This window comes from Eretmochelys imbricata, chromosome 13, assembly GCF_965152235.1.
Source record: "Eretmochelys imbricata isolate rEreImb1 chromosome 13, rEreImb1.hap1, whole genome shotgun sequence".
Classification (NCBI taxonomy): domain Eukaryota; kingdom Metazoa; phylum Chordata; order Testudines; family Cheloniidae; genus Eretmochelys; species Eretmochelys imbricata.
Window position 1 is genome coordinate 35910451 of NC_135584.1, and position 26490 is coordinate 35936940.

Consider the following 26490-nt stretch of genomic DNA (forward strand, 5'->3'; position numbering starts at 1 on the left):
TGGGACATAGGCTCATAAATCATGTAAGGCCAGATTTTCAAAGGTATTTAGTCCCCTAATGATGCAGATAACTGCCCGCTGGAATTTTCAAAAGCACCCAAATCAAAAACAATGTAATAGGGTTGGTTTTTTGTAATGCTTCAGGAAAAAAAGATCCAGAAAAAGTCTCTCTTTAAGATACCTGTTCAACACCAAGTTAAGTTGATCAAGTCTTTACACATATGTTATAGAAAGGCCAGATCCCTAGCTTGTCTCAGCTGGCTATAACTCTATTAGAATCAATGGGGCAAATTCCAAGTGGTGTCAAATGGACATAGCTCGATTGGAGTCAATGAGCCAGATCCCCAGGTGGTGTCTACCAGACATACTCCATTGGAATCAATGGCCCATAACCCCAGCTGGTGTCATCAGACATTGCTCCATTAGAGTCAGTGGGCCAGTTCCCCATCTGCTGTATATCAGTCTAGGCCAACGGAAGTCAATTGATTAGATCTCCAGTTGGTGTAAATCATCCTGTCTCCATTGAGCCATTGATGTCCGTGGCCCTGTGCCGATTTATAGTGTCTGACACTTCCTGGATCAGTCTATTCAGGTTACACAGATACAGCTGGTCACTTGTTGAACACACAGCGCCAAATTCAAAGAGGGACTTAGGTGCCATTACCTGATATAGGTGTCATATTGTTCTCCATTTCCAAACTGCTCCCACATCCCAGGCGAATAACCTAGCAATGGGGCTAAAAGGTAGGAGGAAGCACCCTCTCCACATATTATTGCAAGAAATTGAGTGGGTGCCTAACTCCAATGAAGAGTACACAGATGAGACTCCCAAGCAGAGAGCTCTGCCTCCCTCTAATCTGGGTTTAGTATCTGAACTCCCCTCCTTGGCATCTCCCCTTGCTTACCTTAGGCGGCACCCCGAGTAGCATGCTGGTTTTAGTGAATCCCATTCTGAGGTGCCTATTTCTCCCTCTAACCATTATATGGGGAACCCAGGCACTGGACTCATGCTTTGTGAATCACAATGATTTTCTGGGCGCCTAGAAGTTATGGCCCGGGACAATCAGCAATGCCCCCCCCACCTGTCCCCCAGTCCCTTTGTGAAGCCAGTCCACTGAAGCTTCTCTCTCCCAATCTATCACCAGGTGCTGGAAAACCAAAAAATACACTATGTTTCACAAACACTCCGGCTGCATGCACCATGGCGGAGGGGAGGGCTCAATCTAGGGCCTTGTACAGTCAATAATTTCAATGGGCTTTGGTCTAGGCGATGGGGTCAGAACCTGGCTGTGAGATGAGGAGTCATCCCTCAACTAAAGCCTGATTAAGCCACATGTGGTGAGGAGACATTCTGGCGCCAGGGTCCAGTCACCAGGCGCTGGGCTGGTGACTCTCAGGGCAGGTATTTAGCCTTACAGGAGGAACAGCAGCTCAGTCTGTCCAACATCACTTCCTGCCCAGATTGTGAGCCTCTTACTGTCACTGTTTAGCAATTACTGATATTAACAGTCCCACAGACGATAATAAGATTCCTCTAGTGAGAAAGGGCAAGATTTGAAAATATATTTAGGCACATAACTCTTATTGAAATTTGTGCTTATGAATGAGAGTATGAATGCCACATGCTGGTCTTTGATTTTTTGAAAGAAAGAAAGAAAGAAAGAAAGAAAGAAAGAAAGAAAGAAAGAAAGAAAACCTCATAGTTTATGCTTTGCCAAACAGCGGTGAAGAAAGGAATTCACATACTGAAAACAGATAGAATTCATCTCTCTTCGTACTTAGACCTTTTTTCCCCCTCAAATGGTACATTCAGAATTGTATTAGTTAGGTTTGCTGGTGAACAACCTGGGATTTTCATGGTAAATCCTCATTGTAAGTTTGATCTAGCAAGACATAAAGCACCAAAATCTCCCTTGAAGTCAAGGTGATATTATCCTCAAAAAGTGCTATAGGATTGGGCTCAAATGGTGGTTTTCATTTCATGACCAAATCAAAAGGGAAAAAGGATTTTTAGTTGTTTTATTGCGTCTTAAAGATGTAGACCAAATGGGCCTGATTCTCTATCCATATAAACAAGCTTTAGAACAGTGTAAATGCATTTACTTCAGAAAGCAACTCCTAAATTACATCAGGGGGAATGAGAGGAGAATCAGGCCCCTTCTCTCTAATGGAATTACTCTTGATTTACAGAGAGGTGAGTGAGAGAGGAATCAGGCTCATTGACTTCCATGGTGTTACTGCTGATTTACATCAGGACGAGTAACTGCAAAATCAGACCCATTGATTTGAATGGGCTACTAGTAATTTACATGTGGGAAGGTGAATGTTCCTTACTTACACAAATATGTGTGAGATTTGAATCAAGACCACTTGCTTTATTAAGCTGTGTTGTGGACACGACATGGAAGTATTATACATAGGTGATCCCATTGAACATGGACTTTCTCAGTTTCCATTACCTGATATAGGTGTCATATTGTTCTCCATTTCCAAACCACTACCCAAACAGGGCATCAGTGGAAATTCAAGGGCTAAATCATGAGCTGGGATTTGAACTGAGGTGATTCCAATCTCAGGTGTTCAAAAGAAAGAAGAATTGTATGATAAATCATGGAAAAAATTTATTCCTAACTCAGACAGGCACTAGCCGACACATATCTGGAAGCATGAAATCCCTTCAAATATCAAAGCTATTTTAGAATTCTGGGTATTTATTTGACTAAATTATATCCAGTGGCAATGAATTTCACAGGTCAGCTGGTAATATAGGAGGGAAGAGAGTGATTCATAGAATCATAGAATCATAGAATATCAGGGTTGGAAGGGACCCCTGAAGGTCATCTAGTCCAACCCCCTGCTCGAAGCAGGACCAATTCCCAGTTAAATCATCCCAGCCAGGGCTTTGTCAAGCCTGACCTTAAAAACTTCCAAGGAAGGAGATTCCACCACCTCCCTAGGCAACGCATTCCAGTGTTTCACCACCCTCTTAGTGAAAAAGTTTTTCCTAATATCCAATCTAAACCTCCCCCACTGCAACTTGAGGCCATTACTCCTCGTTCTGTCATCTGCTACCATTGAGAACAGTCTAGAGCCATCCTCTTTGGAACCCCCTTTCAGGTAGTTGAAAGCAGCTATCAAATCCCCCCTCATTCTTCTCTTCTGCAGGCTAAACAATCCCAGCTCCCTCAGCCTCTCCTCATAAGTCATGTGTTCTAGACCCCTAATCATTTTTGTTGCCCTTCGCTGGACTCTCTCCAATTTATCCACATCCTTCTTGTAGTGTGGGGCCCAAAACTGGACACAGTACTCCAGATGAGGCCTCACCAATGTCGAATAGAGGGGGACGATCACGTCCCTCGATCTGCTCGCTATGCCTCTAATTATACATCCCAAAATGCCATTGGCCTTCTTGGCAACAAGGGCACACTGCTGACTCATATCCAGCTTCTCGTCCACTGTCACCCCTAGGTCCTTTTCCGCAGAACTGCTGCCTAGCCATTCGGTCCCTAGTCTGTAGCGGTGCATTGGATTCTTCCGTCCTAAGTGCAGGACCCTGCACTTATCCTTATTGAACCTCATCAGATTTCTTTTGGCCCAATCCTCCAATTTGTCTAGGTCCTTCTGTATCCTATCCCTCCCCTCTAGCGTATCTACCACTCCTCCCAGTTTAGTATCGTCCGCAAATTTGCTGAGAGTGCAATCCACACCATCCTCCAGATCATTTATGAAGATATTGAACAAAACCGGCCCCAGGACTGACCCCTGGGGCACTCCACTTGACACCGGCTGCCAACTAGACATGGAGCCTGTTAGAGGGCTTATTCCTTCACCCACTTACTTCCCTGGTCCTTCTCGCATGAACAGAGAGCAACAATACCCGAAGTCCAAAGGTGCAAACAATTCGATGTTTATTGGGGTGAACTTCCAGCAAGCATGATTCCAGTTTCCTTCCTTAGTATCCTCCTTCCCAGCTCTGACACCACAGAGCCTTACACCTGTGTCCCTGTTCCCATTCCTACCCTTAGCTAAACATGATTCCAACTTCCTTACTCCCATTCCCTGTTCCCATTTCCCCCTTTAGCAAAACATGATTCCAATTTTCTTACCCCCATTCCCTGTTCCCATCTCACACACCCACATGCCCACCCCCACCCACACCCACACCCAGTCACTTCCTCATTGACTACAGATTATATAGTAAAACTTGACTTCTGCTTAGCTATACCTTAACCAATCATTTTCCTGAAATTTAACTAACCAATCCTAACATATTGTAACATGATTATGTAACCAATTATATCCCACCACCTCAATTAGTTTACACCCAGCAAAATTAATTATACAGCAGACAGGAACAATCACAGAACCAGACAGAGATTATACAGACAAACAACAGCAAAGTGGGAACTATAATGACAAAACAATACAGAAGTGAGGATTTCACATCCCAGCTATTGATAAGTGAGTTCTTGCCAGACAGGATGCTATCAAACTAAGTTTCCTTTTACATTGTCTAGGCACTTCCCTTTCTCTGGAGGTGATAGGAACTATCCTGTCCTGATAGTGCCTAACAGCCCAATAGCACCTTATTTCAGTGTGACTAGTTTGGAATGTGAGGATGTGACCGTTCGCTTCCCAGCTTATGGCTGCCTCTGCTGCTTAGCCAAAGGCCTGAGCCTAAGCACAGGGCCACAAACTGTCACAGTAAGAGAAGGCCCTTACACTGGCAGACAGTGGTTTTGATTCTTTCTTTTATACCTCTATCACTAGCCAAGTGATAAGAATACACCTAAATTCTTAGAGTATAGGCCTTTACAGACAGGCCTGAATATCTATATCCTAACACTCCACCCCTTTTTTTTTTCTTTTTCTTTTGGGATCCTCCTGCCCAGGTATCCCTGGAAAAGCATAGGACATATGGCGACACATTTCCTGATAGGGCCAGGCATCAAGGTGGAAGGTGTCGATATTCCATTTGTCCCACTGCCCCTTGTGTAGTATTGTGCCCTGCACCTTCTCTCATACGGGCATACCACACTTATTCCAATTAGTGTTCCAGACTTCCCATTAGAGTGGGCCTGAGAAGGTTGGGTCCGGGTTGTCTAGTACACTGCAGGGTTTGGAGGGCTTATTACATTCCTAATAGGTTATCTCCCTATGCAACGTAACACAAGTATAGTTAACAATACAAAATCCACAGCAACACCGAGTCCTGACCACTGCAGTATGGTCCAACATCCGAGACACCCCCAAAATACTGCCTCTCCTCCTTCGATGGGGTCACGATCTTGTGTCCAGTTGCTGGCAGTTGCAACAAGCTGCTCCTGCAAGTTTTGTATGCTTTTGTCCATATCACAAGTCCATTGAATGTTCACAGAGAAATGGGATATTGTCCAAACCAGCTTGACCACTTGGTATGGAATCAGGCAGTAGGCACTGGCTTATTCACAGCAATAAGATTCACAGATCCATTTGTGCACCAAAGTCCATATAGCAGCATGTAGATGGGTGTAGTTTGGTTATGGGCCGGTGTAATTGTGCCCCCAGTAATATGTACATTCCCAGCAAAACACCTTATACACAGTACACCCAATTGTCCACCCCTTGCATAGGCCATTGATCCTGCTCCTCTATAGTCATAGGAGAGGGGCACATCCAAACATCTTCTATTGATTTACACTATTTTACACACCCCTCCATTAATTCCCAGTGAGCTCCTCCCCTTTTCATTATTTCCATAGGGCTTGTGGGGGCCACCTTAGTTGCCATTCCATTTCCAGGTACCACGGTAGCTATTACACAGGTCCTGGCCTCCTAGTTGAGAATTTGCATTCCCATACACATCTTCCCCCCCCAAGGCCAGCCTTTTGAAGCCACCCCCCACCCATATCATGAGGTTTTCTGTTCATTAAAACACAACAATGCTAGCAACAAGACAAACACCACAGACAAACAACACAAAACATAGATCCATGGTATTCTGGGTTATTTTTCCCGCTGGCGCCAGCTTGCTTGTAGAGTGTCTGAAAAACAAAAGAAACAATTTCCTTCCCCATGGTGGGGACAGATTATTGCTTAATAATAATACCACTTTCTTTTACAAATGTCCTTGCTACTTGCAGGAAAAACAGAAGAATTACCTCCAGACTGTCCTTATTTTGTTCTATAGTCAGGCTAGTGAATTACCTCACTCACTGGTCATTTATGAAATTCATGAGATGGTGTACCTCAGTTTCCCCTCTTGTACAACAGACCAAGTTTGCAATAGTTTCTCTGCTGTACCAAGCTTTAAGTTTATTCTCAGGTAATAGCTGAGACACAGCTTCAGATTTTAGCACTGTACACACACACACACACACACACACACACCCCTTAAGGTTAACCTGTCCCCCTTATTTTCAGGCTTGACTTGTTTTTTTTTTTTTACCTCCCTTTCCTGAAGGGCCATAATCTGAGTCTTCTAGTAGCTTGTTTGCTGACCAGATGTATTCAGTTATTTGCAGCTCCTTTGTGCCCATCAGCTAGGTAATTTGCATTTGCACACAGAGGCTTACTAGCTTGCTTCTGGATCCAAAGCTGTTAGCAGCTCAGACACTGTCTTAAAAGGGAAGCATTTTACTTCCACCAGAGTTCTGATTACTTTCCACTTTCATCTCCTGCTCCAAAACACAACGATCTGAAAAAGAAAGCACAACCTATTGTGGCTCCTTTTGGAGCCCTATTAGGATTTTAATGAAGTACCATGTTTTATTTGCATTTCTTTTACTCCTTTTTCAATATACACTGCACATGTCCTGGGAAAATGCAAATTCCTTCCATATAGTTTAACCTCCATAACATCATATTAGCCAAATTAATTTTACACAAGGTATAACTGCCTCCCCCATGCCTACAGAGTTTTCATGCACACCCACCAAAGCAACAATCTAATCCCCCAGAGCCATCCCAAGGCTCAGTGTTCCCATCATTCCTCCCCTTTTCCTTTTCTTTTACCTGTGCACCATTGATCACTACCCGTTGAACCCGACAATCTAGCCAGCTTTCTACCCACCCTATAGTGCATTCATCCAGCCCATACTTCCTTAACTTGCTGACAAGAATACTGTGGGAGACCGTGTCAAAAGCTTTGCTAAAGTCAAGAAACAATACATCCACTGCTTTCCCTTCATCCACAGAACCAGTAATCTCATGATAAAAGGCGATTAGATTAGATTAGTCAGGCATGACCTTCCCTTGGTGAATCCATGCTGGCTGTTCCTGATCACTTTCCTCTCATGCAAGTACTTCAAGATTGATTCTTTGAGGACCTGCTCCATGATTTTTCCAGGGACTGAGGTGAGGCTGACTGGCCTGTAGTTCCCAGGATCCTCCTTCTTCCCTTTTTTAAAGATTGGCACTACATTAGCCTTTTTCCAGTCATCCGGGACTTCCCCGGTTCGCCACGAGTTTTCAAAGATAATGGCCAATGGCTCTGCAATCACAGCCGCCAATTCCTTCAGCACTCTCGGATGCAACTCGTCCGGCCCCATGGACTTGTGCACGTCCAGCTTTTCTAAATAGTCCCTAACCACCTCTATCTCCACAGAGGGCTGGCCATCTCTTCCCCATTTTGTGATGCCCAGCGTAGCAGTCTGGGAGCTGACCTTGTTAGTGAAAACAGAGGCAAAAAAAGCATTGAGTACATTAGCTTTTTCCACATCCTCTGTCACTAGGTTGCCTCCCTCATTCAGTAAGGGGCCCACACTTTCCTTGGCTTTCTTCTTGTTGCCAACATACCTGAAGAAACCCTTCTTGTTACTCTTGACATCTCTCGCTAGCTGCAGCTCCAGGTGCGATTTGGCCCTCCTGATTTCATTCCTACATGCCCGAGCAATATTTTTATACTCTTCCCTGGTCATATGTCCAACCTTCCACTTCTTGTAAGCTTCTTTTTTATGTTTAAGATCCGCTAGGATTTCACCGTTAAGCCAAGCTGGTCGCCTGCCATATTTACTATTCTTTCGACTCACTGGGATGGTTTGTCCCTGTAACCTCAACAGGGATTCCTTGAAATACAGCCAGCTCTCCTGGACTCCTTTCCCCTTCAAGTTAGTCCCCCAGGGGATCCTGGCCATCCGTTCCCTGAGGGAGTCGAAGTCTGCTTTCCTGAAGTCCAGGGTCCGTATCCTGCTGCTTACCTTTCTTCCCTGCGTCAGGATCCTGAACTCAACCAACTCATGGTCACTGCCTCCCAGATTCCCATCCACTTTTGCTTCCCCCACTAATTCTACCCGGTTTGTGAGCAGCAGGTCAAGAAAAGCGCCCCCCCTAGTTGGCTTCTCTAGCACTTGCACCAGGAAATTGTCCCCTACGCTTTCCAAAAACTTCCTGGATTGTCTATGCACCGCAGTATTGCTTTCCCAGCAGATATCAGGAAAATTAAAGTCACCCATGAGAATCAGGGCATGCGATCTAGTAGCTTCCGTGAGCTGCCGGAAGAAAGCCTCATCTACCTCATCCCCCTGGTCCGGTGGTCTATAGCAGACTCCCACCACTACATCACTCACGGTCACACAGAAGATAGCTAGCTAGATAGATACTGTGGATCCCAAGGATTATTTGTTTATACCTGGCAAAACTACTTCCCTCACCCCACCCCTTTCCCAAAATACATATCTGGTAGAACTTCTTGTGTTGCTCAATACATTGACCCACGCAATTTAATCTCTATGTTCAAGGACAATGTTCATTTTTTTAAACACTGCTTGAACATAGTCCTTCTCAAAGCATTTTTCACATCCTTGTTCCTAAGGCTGTAGATGAGGGGATTCAACATGGGAATGAAAAGGGTGTAAAACACAGACACCACTTTTCTTTGGTACAGAGAAGACAGCCAAGTGGGCTGGGCATACATGAAAGCTGTGGTCCCATAAAACAAAGTGACAGCCATCATGTGGGAAGTACAGGTGGAGAAGGCTCTTCTTCTACCCTCGGCAGAGCACATCCTGAGGATGGTTGAGATGATATAGATGTAGGAGACAAGCACAATCAGGGCAGTAATTGCTATGATGAGACCGCATAAGGTAAACATCACAAGATTATTGATGTATGTATAACTGCAGGAGAGACTAATCAAGGGCGGGCCATCACAGAAGAAATGATCTATCTCATTAGACCCACAATAGTGCAGTGTAAAGGTGAAGCCTGTTTGCACCATGGAATTCACACAGCCACCGATATATGATCCCACCACCAGCTGAATGCAAACCCACTTGGACATGGTGGTGGGATACCGGAGCGGGTTGCAGATGGCAGTGTATCGATCGAATGCCATCACTGCCAGGAAGAAGGCTTCAGTGGTGAGGAAGAGAGCAAAGAAGAAGAATTGGGTGGCACATCTATTGTAGGAAATGGCTTTTCTCCCTGCTAGGAAGCTCACCATGGCTCTGGGGGCGATGGTGGTGGAGTAGCAGAGGTCTAAGAGCGACAGGTTCATGAGGAAGAAGTACATGGGGGTGTGAAGTTGGGAGTCGGCTCTAATGATGAGAACCAAGAACCAAGAAGCTGTTTCCCAGAATAGTTATTATGTAAATTACCAGGAATGTCAAAAAGGGCACAATCTGAAAGCCTGATCCTCTTCCAAGCCCCAGCAGGATGAATTCTGTCACTGCCGTGCGGTTCCCCTCTCTTATTGGCTCCATAGCTGACACTTCCTTTAGAAAATAGAACAAGATAAAAGTTAAAAAGTGTGAAATAGAGAAGATACATTGAAGAGTTCTCCTAAGAGTTCTTCAAACCAACGGGGGTTCATCACCCAGATGCTTTGGAAAGTGCCACTAGGTGCCTAAATACCTTTAAATATCTGACCCCAGGGTTTTTTCTGAAAAATGTATTATGAAGCCCAAAATTAATCAACTTCCCCCTATAATCATGATTCTAGACTCCTCTTCTTGGATGAGTAAGACATGAGCAAAATCTTCCAAAATCAACACCATTGATTTATAATAGGGTGGGGGAAATGGGCTCTTTTACATCAATTATTCTATTCCTTTCAGTGTCTGAATCAATGTGCATATACAGTAGAACCTCGGAGTTACAAGCACCAGAGTTATGAAGTGGCTGGTCAACCACACACCTGATTTGGAACTGGAACTAGGTAATCAGGCAGCAGCAGAGATGAAAAAAATACAGTACAGTATTGTGTTAAATGTAAACTACTACAAAAATGAAGGAAAAGTTTAAAAAAAGATTTCACAAGGTAACAAAACTGTTTCTGTGCTTGTTTCATTTAAATTAAGATGGTTTAAAGCAGCATTTTTCTTCTGCATATTAAAGTTTCAAAGCTGTATTAAGCCAGTGTTCAGCTGTAAACTTTTGAGAGAACAACTATACCATTTTGTTCAGAGTTACGAACAACCTCCATTCCCAAGGTCTTCGTAAAGCTGAGGTTCTACTGTATATGTGTGTATACATATGTGTGTATATATATGACTTATTTAATCATAATTTCTGTTCCTGAGTAACCTCAGTAGTTCTAGTTGAGAGCTTTAACCGCTGTACAGAATATCCTTATTCAGGGACATTCAAAGGGAGTTTTGCCTAAGAATTGACAGAGTAAAGTCTGAGTAAAAATGTACGGATTCATTATTTCCTTTAACTAACATTTGCTTCAAACTTAGCTAGATTGTGTGTTAAATGTCTAATTCTGTCACCGTTACTCACATTGAGTAGTACCTTCCTCCCAGTGTAGCCCTCTTGGTAACAATGCATTGTTCATTTCAACTGTTCATTTTAACCTTTTGAGTACAAGTATTCATGGTTCATCACCCAAGACGTGAATCTCTTCCATCAGATGATGGCCTTGGGAATCTCTTAACTGGGCTCTAGGTCAGTAACATACAGATGTCCAGATAATTCTTTCACAATGTGGGTGGACCGGACCGGACCCTTTATGAAGCAATTCTGTGATGTGAGACTCCCCCAAGTTATCATAAGGGCAGCCCCAACCTCAGTCCTCCTTTAGTGTGGTGTAAGTGGCTGATGAGTTTCTGGCTAATTCCCTCTTCCCCAGCCCCCCCTTCTCTTCCCCCTGCCAACAGTCGGTTGTCCTGGGTTGGAGAAGTCCAAAAATTTTAGCTGGTTAGTGTTCCATGGGCTGCTCTACTAACTAACCCAGCTGCAGTGACTTCAGCTTTTATTGCTGGGTAGAGAGGCCCACATCAGCATCTCTTGGGCAGGCAGCAGTTCTCTCTGTGGCTTTAGTCCAAGTTGCCAAGCTCTGCTGCCCTGTGTCCCCTCCAAGGGGGCACTGCTGAAGCATTGCTCCCATCCATGGCCTCTGAGCTGTCCATTGCCTCAGAGAAGGTTGTGCAGGTATGCTGTTTTGTCCATTGCTCCCAGCTGGCTGCTGTTCTAACTGACCCAACATGCTCAGCTCTTGGGGAGAGATCAGTGGGTTCCTGAGAAACTCCTCACACCCAGCAGCAAGCAGCCATCTTTCCCCTCTTTTTCTAGGTATCTCTGCCCCGGCTGTCTTCTCCCAGTGTACCTGAGAAGAATCTTTCTCAGAGTGACCCCGGGCACATTCAATGTCAATTTCTTGTTTGTGTATCTCCCAACATGGTCAATTGCACGTTATGCCTCCAAAATTCTAAAACGCAAACGCAAACGAGGCTTGGTCCGTTCTGCCCTTTGCTCTGCAACTGATGGTGGAAGACAGATCCCTCTAAAATGGAGTGCTTGCACATCAGCAGTTCTTAAGCTGCTCTGGGACAGTCTTCCCCTATTTTGTCTACAGATGACAGTGTTTAGCAACCTTCCTTCTAAGGCTCCGGGAAATCAGGCTCACAGATAGGTAGCTAGTTAGGTAAATTTTCCCTCTTGGATATTCTATAGGGTTTTTAAAGAGATTTTTCTTCAAGGAACTACAACATCCTTAACATCAAACTTCTCCCTGAAATTTCTTTTGTCCACTATTATCAAATTATCACCTAAGGTCACTGTAAGTAATAGAGTTTACAGAGCGAATATAATTTCCACCCTGAACTGTTCAGTTTTCCCTGCTGTTAAATTCTGCAGCAGCAGGGGAGACAAAGTGTTTTAAAACAAATCATAAATCCCCCACAGATGACAAGGGCGCTCAATAGCAAATGTCACACTTGGGAGTCTTTAAAATCTATCTATCTATCTATCTCCATACCCCCCTCTGTCTATCTATCTTTCAGATTACTGGTTCACAATATCCCTATCAAGGTCCTGATGCTGCAAACAAACACATTCCTGTGAATAGCATTTCTCAAACACCTGTCAGGTGTTGTCTAGGCATACTTAACCATGACTCAGTGTGAGGCACTGGGCTAGAGGACCTCTCCACATCCCTTCTAGCTCTACATTTCTATGGTTCTCTGGCAGCAGTGTCACTGGGATCCATAGGCTGATTCCTATCAATAGATGTCATCATGTTCTTTATGTGTTTTCAGGAGCAGGCTCTCTTTTGTTATTGACCAGAGCAAGCACTGTTGTGGGGTGGAAGGGAAGAAATAGTTGATTGCTAAACAGTTAGAACTTTTGAGTCCAATTCTTCAAGCACTTCCCTTGTGGTATAGTGCTAACTATGGTGAGTTCTTTCTTTGACTTCAGTACTATGCCTGCCAATATTTAAATGAAGATATGGACAAAAAGTCTTTTCAGTGCTAGGATAAAATAAGGTATAATCCAGACCTGGTGCTAAAGAAATCTGTGGGAGTGTTGACCTAAAATCAATTACACTTGACAGCATACAGACAAAATAAGAAAGAATAATCAGGAAATAAATCAGGTAATATAGCTTTAAATACCTTATACCATTTTTTGGAATCCAGGTAAAGACAGCAGAATATCAAGTGTCTTCGGAACTGGTGCCTGTTTTATCAGGGTGTTATGGCAAATCTCAAAAGCATTGTTTAACGAGACAACACTGGACACTCCGCATAGATGAGTTTGTTCTATTGTAGGCTACATGGCTACATCTGCATCAAACCTAAAGTCTAAATTTTCTCCACATGAACTCAGCAGCAGCCCAAAACATAGTTTGCACTGTCTCCTCTAACTGAGATACCACTGCTTTGAATGGATACACTATCATTTGAGAGGCTGGGGTAATGTGACAAAAGAATTAAACAGATACCCAAAAGAGCTCACATATAACAAGTCAAACCTTGACATGAAGCACGACTGACTTGTCTGAATTCTATTAATATCTCTAAAGGAGGCACAAGAAATTTATGCTTGTAATCAGACCAGTGGGAATCCAAAAACCCAAGAGATTAAGCCACAGAAAGAGTGTGCTAGGCAAAGAAAATATCTATCTATCTATCTATCTATCTATCTATCTACAGCGTCATGTTAAAGAATTTCAAGGGTGTACCTTTGCATTGAGTATGGACTTACTCTGCATTTACACCAGTGGAAGTCAAAGGGAAGTCATTACCCTTTGAAACAATAAGAAGTATCTCATTGACTTCAGTGGGCTTTCAATCAAACCATAAGAATCTGGCCCACTATCTCTTCCATGAATTCACTGATTCCGGGGCCAGAAGGGACCATTAGGATCATCTAGTCTGACGGGCTGAACAGCACAGGATATAAAATTTTCCCAAAAATAATTGTTAGAGCAGAACTTTTACAAAAAACCCCCACAAAAAAACCACACCAAAATTCAAACCCCAAACCATCCAATCTTGATTTATAATCGCCAGGATAACCTATCATAACCCTTATTAAATTGTTCCTATGATTAATTAATAATGATTAAGCAAGGTTCGTTGCCCGGTGTGCGTCACCCAATAATCACAATGGGCTGGAGAAACAGAAAAATTTATTTGCAGCTGCAAACAAGGTACAGGGAGAATAGAATCTCAAATCCTGCACACAGAGCAGGAAGTTACACAGGCTTTTATATATCCTTTCTTCAGCATACTTATCCAATAGCAAGCTGCCCTAAGTTTCCATATAGCCAGCCAATCCAGTTACCAGCTAGTTCCCTTGTTCTCTGTACCATCTTTTAAACCATACATAAAGCTGCTTTATTCAGCATTGTTCTTCCATATCTGCCCTGTTTGGCCTTGTTTAGTTTCAGGCAGTCTGACTTTGCAACATATTGTTGCAGATCCTCAGCATAACTGCTGTGAGTGCCTCCAGGCCGGGGGGCCAAGGACACTTGGGCCTAATATGCATAACTGCTGCGAGTGCCTCCAGGCAGGGGGGCGGGGGGCAAGGACACTTGGGCCTACTGCGAGGGGGGTTCATCGACACTCGTGGTCTTCCATCCCCTCGAGTTACCTAGTGGCCATGCCCAGTGTCCCCAACATTCCTATGATTAACTACTCTCAACTGTTAAAAATGTATCCCTTATTTCCAGTTTGAATTTGTCTAACTTCAATTTCCAGCCATTAGATTGTGTTATATCTTTCTCTGTTAGACTGAAGAGCCCATTTTTATATATTTGTTCCCCATGTAGATACTAATAGCCATCCTTTAACCTTCTCTTTGTTAAGCTAAATAGATTGAGCTCCTTGAGTCTAACACTATACAGAATATATTCCAATTCTTTAATGATTCTCATGGCTCTTCTCTGAACCTTCTTTAATTTATCAACATATTTCTTGAATTGTGGACACTAGACTGGGACACAGTATTCCAGCAGTGGTCAAACCAGTGCTAAATTAGAAAGGAAAAATAACCTCTCTAGTCCTACTTGAGATTCCCCACTTTATGCATCCAAAGATTGTATTACAGAGTGTCACAAAAGGAATCCATATTCAGCAGATTATCCACCATGACCCCCAAACTTTTTTAGAGTCATTCTTTTCCTGAGTGCAGTATGCCATCCTGTAATTATGGACTACATTCTTTCTTCCTAAATGTATATATTTACATTTAGCCACATTAAAACAGATATTGTTTGCTTTTGACTAATTTACCAAGCGATCTAAGTCACTTTGAATAAATGACCTGTCCCCTTCGTTATTTACCATTCCCCAGTTTTTCTGTCATCTGCAAACATTATCAGGGATTATTTGTTTTCTTCCAGATCATGAATAAGAATGTTAAATAGTGTAGGGCCAAGAATTGATCCCTGCAGGATACCTCTACAAACATACCCATTCGATGATGATTGTTTTGGCTGACAGAGGGAAGTTCAGGAAGTGGAACATATGGGGAGGTTGACATTTTGTTTTCAATAGGCCGTACAATAGGTACAATGCCCCTCTGCCATGTACATTGGTCAAACTGGACAGTCTCTACGTAAAAGAATAAATGGACACAAATCAGATGTCAAGAATTATAACATTCATAAACCAGTCAGAGAACACTTCAATCTCTCTGGTCACGCGATTACAGACATGAAAGTTGCTATTTTACAACAAAAAAACTTCAAATCCAGACTCCAGCGAGAAACTGCTGAATTGGAATTCATTTGCAAATTGGATACAATTAACTTAGGCTTGAATAGAGACTGGGAGTGGCTTAGTCATTATGCAAGGTAGCCTATTTCCCCTTGTTTTTTCCTACACCCCCCTTAAAAGACGTTCTTGTTAAACCCTGGATTTGTGCTGGAAATGGCCCACCTTAATTATCACACACAATGTAAGGAGAGTAGTCACTTTGGATAAGCTATTACCAGCAGGAGAGTGAGTTTGTGTGTGTGTGTGGGGGGCGGGGGGGGTGAGAAAACCTGGATTTGTGCTGGAAATGGCCCAACTTGATTATCATACACATTGTAAGGAGAGTGATCACTTTAGATAAGCTATTACCAGCAGGAGAGTGGGGTGGGAGGAGGTATTGTTTCATGCTTTGTGTGTATATAATAAGATCTTCTAAACTTTCCACAGTATGCATCCGATGAAGTGAGCTGTAGCTCACGAAAGCTCATGCTCAAATAAATTGGTTAGTCTCTAAGGTGCCACAAGTACTCCTTTTCTTTTTGCGAATACAGACTAACACGGCTGTTACTCTGAAACCTGCCAAAATACTGTGGGTTTTCTCATCAAGTGGGTTACTACCGGAACAATTGTAATGTGAAAGTGGGGATAGGGATGTGCTGAACCTGTGACATACAAAGGTGGCAGCTTGGAAGTCCTGCTCGACTCAGCCTGCTCAGGCTTACTCTATTCCTGTGTGGTACCTGTGGCATATAAGGGTAGCAGCTTGGAAGTGCTGCTTGGCCCAGCCTATTGAGTCCAGGGGCATATAAGGGTGGCAGCTTGGAAATCCTGCTTGACCCAGCCCACTCAGTCCAGGGACATATAAGGGGTCACCTTGTGAGTGCTGCTTGACCCGGTCCACTCAGACTTGCTCTGTTAATGTGTGTGTGTGTTCACCTGATTCTGGGGTTGGAGGAACCCAGCCCTGGGGAACCTAAGTCCTGCAGGATAGCTCAATTGGGAGGGGACTTTCAGTAGGGAGAAATAGAGCTCCATATGAAAACACAAGTGACAGAAGCAGTACATTGATAGAATTACAGAATACCCCTCCCTCCTAGAAGAGTAACCCTAGTAAATGAGCATACCCCAAAGTAATGGGCAAATCTGGTAACATTTGAGGATCTGGGCCTAACCATTTCTGAACAAGAGCAAGCATTCTAGGCTCTAGCCCTAAATATTCCCATTCTGGAAGCAGAAAGAATACAAGCCCCTTCATAATTAGATTTTTATTAAAACATGTGGTGCATTTGCATTTCATCAACCAGATTTACCAGAGAGAGAAACTCAATAATTACTATTCTGGGGTCTCTGTGTTAAATGCCAAGAGGACACCCAACCCTACCAGCCATATGCCACAAAATTCCAATTGAAGACAAAGGGATTTTTGCTGCAGGAAACTTGCAGGATTGGACCAAAGCCTCATTTTCATTTCATGGTAAAATTTAAAAAAAAAAGTATTTTTACATGCTCATGTGAAATTCACAGCCTCTTGCAAATGCAGAGAATGGGCCTTGTTCTTCTTTCACTGACACAAGCTTTACAAACGTACAACCATATTGACTTCAATGGGATTCCTTGTGTTGATGTAGAGAAGCAGAGCTAACAGTCCATTCTGGCCAGGCCAGAGCTGGACCCAGCCAAGCTACCTTGTGTGACGTTATCTGATTAAAATATGACCATATAGATCATTGTTGCAATCACTGTTATATATTTGCAGCAAATCTTGTACAAAGGTTGTCAAGTGAGTTGTCTATGAAAAGGTTATGATTCGCTGGTTATGATTATGCTATCTGTATGCATGTGTGACTTTAGTATTTGAAGTTATGAATATTGGCTCTATATCTGTATTTCAAATGTTTGCTCCTGGGGTAACTAACAAGGTAATTAGCCAGCACATCACCATTCAAACTGAGTGGCCCATCAAAAAGACACTTAACTCACAATAGACCATGGGAGATGCCCATCTACACTGTAGGGAGTGCCCTGAAACGTGCTGTCTGGAATATAGGCTATGGCTTCCTGCAATGACAGGGTGAAATGCATGGACATGTGACTTACCCATGTGACTCCAAACTCCATCTTGTTGCTGTAATTTTCCACAGTAAGAACAATGGGTTTCCTTCCACATGGCAGAGGATATAAAAGGCACTGGAAACGCCTCCATTTTGCCTCTATCCTGCTCCAGCCTCTTTCCTGCCCAAGCCTCTGGACTATGAACTTATACTAATGGGAGCATTCTAACCAATGGACTAAGGACCTTCCAATGATTTGGAAGCAGCCAGAGACTTATCCAGCAGTTTATTCTATCACTGCTACAAGCCTGAATCAAGAACTTTGCCATTACTGTATGTATTTAATTATTTTAACCAATTTTAACTCTCACCTTTCTTTCTTTCTTTTTATAAATAAATCTTTAGATTTTAGATACTGAAGGATTGGCATCTGTGTGATTTTTGGGTAAGATCTGAGTTATATATTGACATGGGTGTGTGGCTGGTCCTCTGGGATCAGAAGAACCTTTTATTTGATGAGATTGGTTGTAAAGAACCACTCCTCTCTGAATCCAGAAGGAGAAGAACTGGAATGCCTAAGAAAACTGCTTTTATGACTTCTTTTTAGCCAGTGTGATGGAACAGAAGTTTACTTTTGCTGTTGGTTTGGTATATTCCTATGGGGGATTAGCCACCAGTCTTGGGGTATATCTGCCCTATTTCTCAGCTGTTCATCCTGAATTTTGCATCCTCAGTTGTAACCCAGTATGGCACGTGGTATCCATTTTTGTCTCTCTCCCTCTGTCTCTTCATCAGTCCTAGGTGAAGGCTGCTGAGCTGCACTTAACCCAGCCACCTGACACCTCTCAGCTCATTGTCCTCCACCAGCAGACCCATGCTAAATTCACAGGTTCTGCTTGTCGGAGTTGCCCATGGGCAGGTATCAGTTGTTCAGTTCTTGGGGCTCCTGATGTCCTTCTGGATCTTCCATTGAAATGGGTCAGTTCCAGATGGTCCTTAATGACACATTCCTACCACCCCAGAAAAGGGCGGTGCATAATGGAGGCTGGAGACTAAGACTCCCCAAACCTCGTGCCCCCACCCAATTTGGGGTCCCAGGAAAAATTTGGGCCACAGCAGGGGAGAGGGAAGGAACAAGCAGTGGTGGGGCATCCAGGGAAAGAGGTGGAGTGGGGCAGAATGGTGACATGGCCATTTGTCATAAATATAAAGGGAAGGGTAAACACCTTTAAATCCCCCCTGGCAAGAGGAAAAAAACCCTTTCACCTTTAAAGGATTAAGAAGCTAAGACAACCTCGCTGGCACATGACCAAAATGACAAATGAGGAGACAAAATACCTTCAAAGCTGGGGGGGGGAACAAAGGGTTCTCTGTGTGTGTGTGTGTGTGTGTGTGTTGGTTTTTGCCAGGACCAGAGCAGGAATGCAGGTCAGAACTCCTGTAAAAATTCTGTAAGCAATCTAGTTAGACATGCATTAGATTCTATTTTGTTTAAGGGGCTGATAAAATAAATTGTGCTGAATGGAATGTATATTTCTGTTTTTGTGTCTTTTTGGAACTTAAGGGTTTGCCTAGAGGGATTCTCTGTGTTTTGAATCTGATTACCCTGTAAGGTATTTACCATCCTGATTTTACAGAGGTGATTCTTTTACTTTTTCTTCAATTAAAATTCTTCTTTTAAGAATGTGATTGCTTTTTCATTGTTCTTGAGATCCAAGGGTTTGGGTCTGTGTTAACCTATGCAAATTGGTGAGGATTTTTATCAAGCCTTCCCCAGGAACCTGTCCATTCCCCAGGTCCATGAGCTATTTGGAAGACTATCAAATAAAGAGAAATAGGAGTCTTGTTCTGGTTTGGGGTTGCAAGGTCAACAGAAGAATTAATAGGATTTGGGTACCTAGCTCCCTTACAATCCTTTAAAATCCCAAACATGATCTCTCTAATGGCCGGGGTAAATCTCTGTTGCTCATTTACGCTGAGCTGTGTGTGTTATTCAATGTCTTCAGTGCAAATGGCTTTTCCAAACCGCCTCTTCCCCCACGTCCTCTCCCTCTCGCTGCCTGTTCCCCCAAATTCTTGCCTCGCACTTCCCCCCCTGAGGCCCCACCCCTACCTGTTCCTATTCTGCAAGCCCTTGCCCCACCTCTTTTCCCCAAGACCCCTGCCTCCTGCTCCTTTCTCCCTACCCCTCCCACTCATCGCTCTCCCTTACAGCCAGGAAAATGTGATGGCATCATTGCCCTTTGCCCCCACCCCGTTCCGGCGCCCCTGGAAGGGTCCTATTCGCTCAGCCAATTAGATGAAGCTGAGTTATCATGGCATATTTTCCTCTGCCCCTTAATGGTCTAACTGCAAAGCAACCTGGTTCTGGAAGTCTCAATGAGCTACAACGCCAGAGCTACTTCGTTTAGAGGGCTGCATTATGCAATTATACTTCTTTGGGTTCCTGCTTTGTACTGAGTATTATCACCTGGTTGTGATGCCTTACAATCAGTATTTAGGGATACATAAACCACTGCATTATGGTGTGCTTATGAACGGCAGCTTCTGCTGTCATTTTGCTGCTGTGTTTTGGATTAGTGCCTTTCTACTGACTAGCATAATAGTATTTTGATTTCACTCTTAACTTTCTTTGACAGCAATGGAATTGACCATGTCTTTTATGATTTTCCTCTAATGATAGAACTGTCCTGCAGTGACCCCCACCTGATACAACTTCTGGTTTTCATACACTCCTGCATAGGTACCCTCCCCCATTTCTATTAACTCCCACAAGACCTAAGCACCATTTGAGGCCCATTTAACACCATGGGTGCAGTGGCTGAAGGTCGAGATAAAGATTGGGCCTTAGTTGGTGCATGAGCCTTGCTCTGGCTCTCCACAGAGGGATGACGTTCACTGTGGATAAGATTTGTGGTTTTGTTTTATTTTTAATTCATGGGACCAGCACAAAGGCTTCAGAAATTCAGATCTGGATTTACTACTCTGTTACAGCAATTTGACATTGGTGCATTTCTACTGAAATCCAAAGTGCTGTCAAAATAGTTCATTGGGATACAGAATCAGGCCATCTGTTTTCAAAGGACAATGTTAAATGATCTTTATTCACTCTGCCATGATGCAGGTAGAAAGAAAATGAACCAAAAACCCGCACAGGTTTGGAGGAATCCCTTTAATTTCATATCTGCTTGAGGAAACAGATATTTTGCCACAGTTGCTACTACTATTATTACTACTAATAATAAAGTAGTCCACAACCACAGCTAGAATTCAGGATGTGACAGAGTGTCTGATGAGATTGATCAAGCCCTCGGACCACTACCCGTTCCTACTTCTCCATGTGGGTGCCAATGATAGTGCCAAAAATGACCTTGAGGGGGTCACTGCAGACTATATGGCTCTAGGAAGAAGTATAAAGGAGTTTGAGGCTCAAGTCATGTTCTTGTCCATCCTCGCTGTTGAAGGAAAAGGTCCAGGTAGGGACCATCAAATTGGGGAAGTAAATGTGTGGTAATGCAGGTGGTGTTGAAGAGAGGGCTTTGGATTTGTTGACCATGGGATGTTGTTACAGGAAGTAGGATTGCTAGAAAGAGATGGGATCCACCTAATGAAGAGAGGGAAGAGTATCTTTGCAGGCAAACTTGTTAATTTAGTGAGGATATGTCATAAATATAAAGGGAAGGGTAACCACCTTTCTGTTTTCAGTGCTATAAAATCCCTCCTGGCCAGAGGCAACATCCTGTTACCTGTAAAGCGTTAAGAAGCTCAGCTAACCTGGCTGGCACCTGACCCAAAGGACAAATAAGGGAACAAGATACTTTCAAATCTTGCGGGGGGGGGAGGCTTTTGTTTGTGCTCTTTGTTTACGTGTTTGTTCTCTCTTGGGACTGAGAGAGGCCAGACAGAAATCCATCTTCTCCATCCCATCCTAATCCAAGTCCCCAATAGTGCAACCAGTATAGGTAAGCCAGGCAAGGCGGATTAGTTTCTTTTGTTTTATGTGAATTTTCCTGTGTTAAAAGGGAGGTTTATTCCTGTTTTCTGTAACTTTAAGGTTTTGCCCAGAGGGGGATCCTCTGTGTTTTGAATCTGAATACCCTGTAAAGTCTTTTACTTTTTCTTTAATTAAAATTCTTCTTTTAAGAACCTGATTGATTTTTCCTTGTTCTTAAGATCCAAGGGTTTGGGTCTGTGTTCACCTGTACAAATTGGTGAGGATTCTTATCAAGCCTTCCCCAGGAAAGGGGGTGTAGGGATTGGGGGATATTTTGGGGAGAAAGACGTTTCCAAGTGGGCTCTTTCCCCTTTATATTTGTTAGACGCTTGGTGGTGGCAGCAATAAAGTCCAGGGACAAAAGAAAAAATAGTTTGTACCTTGGGGAAGTTTTAACCTAAGCTGGTAAAAATAAGCTTTGCAGGTTTTTCATGCAGGTCCCCACATCTGTACCCTAGAGTTCAGAGTGGGGAAGGAACCTTGACAGTGGTATTGGGTAGTTAGGCCTCCAACCCTAGTTGAAAATCACTGGGATTTGAATCATAGAATATCAGGGTTAGAAGGGACCTCAGGAGGTTATCTAGTCCAACCCCCTGCTCAAAACATGACCAATCCCCAATTTTTGCCCCGATCCCTAAATGGCCCCCTCAAAGATTGAACTCACAACCCTGGGTTTAGCAGGCCAAACCACTGAGCTATCCCTCCCCTCTTTGGTTTCTACATTTCCTAAAATGCTTTGATAATCCCTGCCTCTATCTTTATAGATTTGTTGACATTACAGCTCAGCTGAGTTTCAGAGTTTTCAAAGATGATTTGAGGAACAAGTCTGTCAAGGTTCCTTCCCCACTTGAACTCTAGGGTACAGATGTGGAGACCTGCATGAAAACCTCCTGAGCTTACATTTACCAGCTTAGGTTAAAACTTCCCCAAGGTACAGACTATTTTACCTTTTGCCCTTGGACTTTCGCTGCCACCACTAAACGTCTAACACTGGTTACTGGGAACGAGTTCATTTGGAAATGTCTTTCCCTCCAAAATCCTCCCAGATCTTACACCCCCTTTCCTGGGGAAGGTTTGATAAAAATCCTCATCAATTTGCGTAGGTGAACACAGACCCAAACCCTTGGATCTTAAAAACAAGGAAAAAGCATTCAGTTTCTTAAAAGAAGAATTTTAATAAAAAAAAGTAAAAAGAATCACCTCTGTAAAATTAGGATGGTAAATACCTTACAGGGTAATCAGATTCAAAACATAGAGAATCCCTCTAGGCAAAACCTTAAGTTACAAAAAGAGACAAAAACAGGAATATCCATCCCATTCAGCACAGCTTATTTTCTCAGCCATTCAAAGAATTCAGAATCTAACGCATATCCAGCTAGCTTACTTACTAAGTTCTAAGACTGCATTCCTGTTCTGTCTCTGGCAAAAGCATCACACAGACAGAGAGAGAGAGGCTTTGTTTCTCACTCCCCCCAGCTTTTTAAAGTATCTTATCTCCTCATTGGTCATTTTAGTCAGGTGCCAGCAAGGTTATCCCAGCTTCTTAACCCTTTACAGGTGAAAGGGTTTTTCCTCTGGCCAGGAGGGATTTTAAAGGTGTTTACCCTTCCCTTTATATTTATGACAAAGTCTAACACCTGCTGGAAAGGTTTCCATTGAGCTCAGTGGGCTCTGCATCGGGCTATTCATCCTCTGTGCATCAACACCTCTCCTACAAAGAAATAAACGAACTGAAAAATTACCAGTTGGCCTGACCAGGAACTGTTGAGTATTAAGTGGTAATAAAATGTGGGTTTTTTTTTCTGTTTTCCTTTTACATTTTTTAAAATATTTTTAAAATAGTTTCAAACACTTTAGGTTATTTGAGATATTTATTAGATTTCCCATTAATTATTCCAATCTGAGGACAAAATGCCCCAAATTTAACAAACGCAGGCATCTTTTTAGCAGAGACAGTGTATAATTTCTTTTTTACACCTATGGAAAATTTCAAAACTTTTTTTTTTCCAGGATTTTTTCAGAAAACTGAAAACCCTCAGTTTGAAAAATATTTTAAATGGGCCCTGTTCAACTATTCATTCACAATACGTAATCTCTTCAAAACTCCACTTTTTCTGCAGAAAATCAAACCAGTTACCAACTGGCCCAGCTGTGTATTCAATTATAATATAATGGGTTTTTGTTTCCTTTTTTCTTTTTAAAATAATATTCCTATATCTTTAGACATTGTCAGATGCAGATTGCCTTTGGGATATCGTGTAGGCTGTGTTACTTGCAGAGTGCATCAGCCACTTTGTTAGAAGCTCCTGAAACGTGTTGTATTTCAAAATCAAAATCTTGGAGAGCTAAACTCCACTTCAGCGCAGCATGGTCGGTTTGTAGTTGGAAACGCCGTTCCCAAACCTATGGGCATAGCTTTTCCAGAGCATAGACAATGGTATAACATTCCTTTTCATTGACCAAAAGGCTTTCCCTCTCAGACAGTTTTTTGCTGAGAAACACGACAGAATGGAATTCTTGATCCGGTCCTTCCTGCATTAAAACTCTCCCACACCATGCTCAGATGCATCTGTGGTGACTAGGAACGGATTGTCAAAGTCTGGGGCCCTTATCACAGGGTCAGTCATGAGTGTCGCTTTAAGCTGGTTAAAGACCTTCTGACACTCTTCAGTCCACTGAACTGCATTTGGCTGTTTCTTTTTGGTTAGGTCTGTCAGTGGGGTGACGATTTGGTTGTATTGCGGTACAAATTGCCTGTAATATCCAGGCAAGCCTATCAAGGATTGGACGTGTTTCTTTGACTTTGGGACATGACACTTTTGGATAGCATCCACTATGGCCTGTAGGGAGTTGCCAGTTCCTTGACCCACCTGGTGTCCAAGGTAAGTCACTCTGTTTAGGCCTATTTGACACTTATTAGCCTTAACAGATATTCTTCCCTCTTTTATGCACTCAAAGACTTTTCGTAGATATTCCAGGTGTTCTGCCAAGGTGTCAAATATAAAGGGAAGGGTAAACACCTTTAAAATCCCTCCTGGCCAGAGGAAAAAATCCTCTCAGCTGTAAAGGGTTAGGAAGCTAAGGTAACCTCGCTGGTACCTGACCAAAATGACCAATGAGGAGACAAGATACTTTCAAAAGCTGGGAGGAGGGAGAAAAAACAAAGGGTCTGTGTGATGCTTTTGCTGGGGACAGAACAGGAATGGAGTCTTAGAACTTAGTAAGTAATCTAGCTAGAGATGTGTTAGATTATGATTTCTTTAAATGGCTGAGAAAATAGCTGTGCTGAATAGAATGAATATTCTGGTCTGTGTGTCTTTTTTTGTAACTTAAGGTTTTGCCTAGAGGGATTCTCTATGTTTTGAATCTAATTTTAACCTAAGCTGGTAAAAGTAAGCTTAGGAGGTTTTCATGCAGGTCTCCACATCTCTGCCCTAGAGTTCAGAGTGGGGAAAGAACCTTGACATGGTGGCAGAATGGTGGGATTAACCTGAAATCCTTTTGAGATCAGTTTGAGATTTTTTGAACCAGAAAAACAGATTTTAAAAAGAAAATATTTTTTTTCCTTTGGGGCTGCTGGAAAGGAGGTCCAACTGAAAGCAGTTAGTTTTCTCTGCTTTGGGGCCAGAGCAGAGACAAAAGGGGATTATCTTTGTGAATTGCAGGTTTTCTTTGCCTGGAGGCAGAGTAGTTAACCTCCTGCAGGGAAATTCACATTCTTCACAAACCTGAGGTTTTTTCCCCCTAAAAGTAAATAGGGGGGTGTTCTACCCATTTGCCTGGAGACAAAAGTGGTAGGAGTTTGGGTTTTTTAGGATTTTGATTTTTTTTACAAGGAGCACAGATTTGAAAAGGATTTTTTTTCCTTTGGGCTGCTGGAAAGCAGGTTTCCAAGTAGTTGGAGGTTTTTTGCTTTGATTTGGGGCCAGAGCAGAGAGAAAGGGAATTGTCTTTTTCTGTAGGCTGACAATCACTATCAGAGAATAGGTATCCTATTCCAGCACAGCAAAATTTTACAAGCCTAGTTTTGTTTGTTTTATTTCTAAACCTCGGGTGTAAAGTTAGTTAAAAACAGAGAGGTTAGGATGACAGACTCCACAGCTCAACAAAAGCTGGAATTAGCCAGATCTGAGGCTGCTGAAAAACGAAAGGAACATGAAAGACAGATAGAACTCATGCATATGGAGAAGGAGGTATGGGAGGCTGCCCACAGGAGGGAGATGGAGGAAAGGGACAGAGAAATGGAGGCAAAGGACAAGGAAATGGAGGCAGCGAAAGAGGCAGAACAACACCAAGTGGCTGCTCACAGGAGAGCTATGGAAGCAAGGAACAAGGAACTGGAGGAGAAGAAGAAAGAGAGGAAGCATGTGGAGGAGATGGAGAAGATAAAGGCTCAGCAGAATATACCAACAAACCCTAACAATCCTTCTCCAGGTACCACTTCCCATCCCAGAAAGTTCCCCACCTACAAGGCAGGCGAGGATTCTGAGGCCTTCTTAGAAAACTTTGAAAGGGCCTGCCTTGGGTACAACATCTCTACTGACCAATACATGGTAGAGCTGAGGCCGCAGCTCAGTGGACCCTTATCTGAGGTGGTGGCTGAAATGCCTCAAGAACACATGAACAAGTATGAACTGTCCAAATCCAAGGCGAGAGTCAGAATGGGGATAACACCCGAGCATTCTCGTCGGAGGTTCAGAGCCCTAAGGTGGAAACCAGACGTGTCATTTACCCGACATGCCTACCACATTGTGAAACATTGGGATGCCTGGATATCAGGAGCAAGTGTTGAATCTCCAGTAAATTTGCCCTTCCTAATGCAAATGGAACAATTCTTAGAGGGTGTTCCTGAGGAAATAGAAAGATACATCCTAGATGGGAAGCCCAAAACTGTAATCGAGGCAGGAGAGATTGGAGCCAGATGGGTGGAGGTGGCAGAGAAGAAGAAAACTGGTCGCAGTTGGAGCGGAGACCGGAAGGGACAACCCCAGACCACACCTATTACCGGGGACCAACCAAGGCCCCACCTACCTCCCAAAGA

The 26490-nt window shown here is 43.1% G+C and overlaps 1 pseudogene; it reads right to left on the reverse strand.

Annotated features, from left to right (window-relative positions):
• Positions 1 to 8725: 8725 nt before the first annotated feature.
• LOC144273191 (olfactory receptor OR9H1-like) lies at positions 8726 to 9680 on the reverse strand (annotated as a pseudogene).
• Between the last annotated feature and the right edge of the window lie 16810 nt (positions 9681 to 26490).